Consider the following 537-nt stretch of genomic DNA (forward strand, 5'->3'; position numbering starts at 1 on the left):
CAGCACAGTACGCCTGACTCCACTGAACTCTGAGTTAATGGACCCTGAATGAGACTTCAGTACATGAAGTTCCTTCTATCTTGGAAACAAGATGATGGACATATTAATAGCACACTTACAGCTTTTGAGGCTGAGGATTCAGGTTAAGTTAATTGCTTCAAACCCCCAGTAATTTAACCTACAGGAAAACAATCACATTGGTAATAGCAGTCTTAAATATAGTCGTGTTTACCTTAAGACTTTAGGTAGTGTTTTTATACAAGATGAGAGAAAATCATGACAAATACAATGGCAGTGAAGATTAAACATCAGTAAAATAAAAAGCACATGCAAGAGAGAACAAAAACACTAATAACCAATTAAATCAGATCCAGGAGAAAGCCAGCTATATATTCTTGCTGGGACTGAAACAAAAATCAGAAGGTGATGTAATGAAGTTAAGAGGTGGTCAATAGCTGAATGCATCCTAGGCCACTTACTTACAAAACCAGAAACTCTCAGCCATAGGAGAATGTAGATGCCATTTTTCTTTTCTTT

This window comes from Cebus imitator, unplaced genomic scaffold (genome assembly GCF_001604975.1).
Source record: "Cebus imitator isolate Cc_AM_T3 unplaced genomic scaffold, Cebus_imitator-1.0 Scaffold226, whole genome shotgun sequence".
NCBI lineage: Eukaryota > Metazoa > Chordata > Mammalia > Primates > Cebidae > Cebus > Cebus imitator.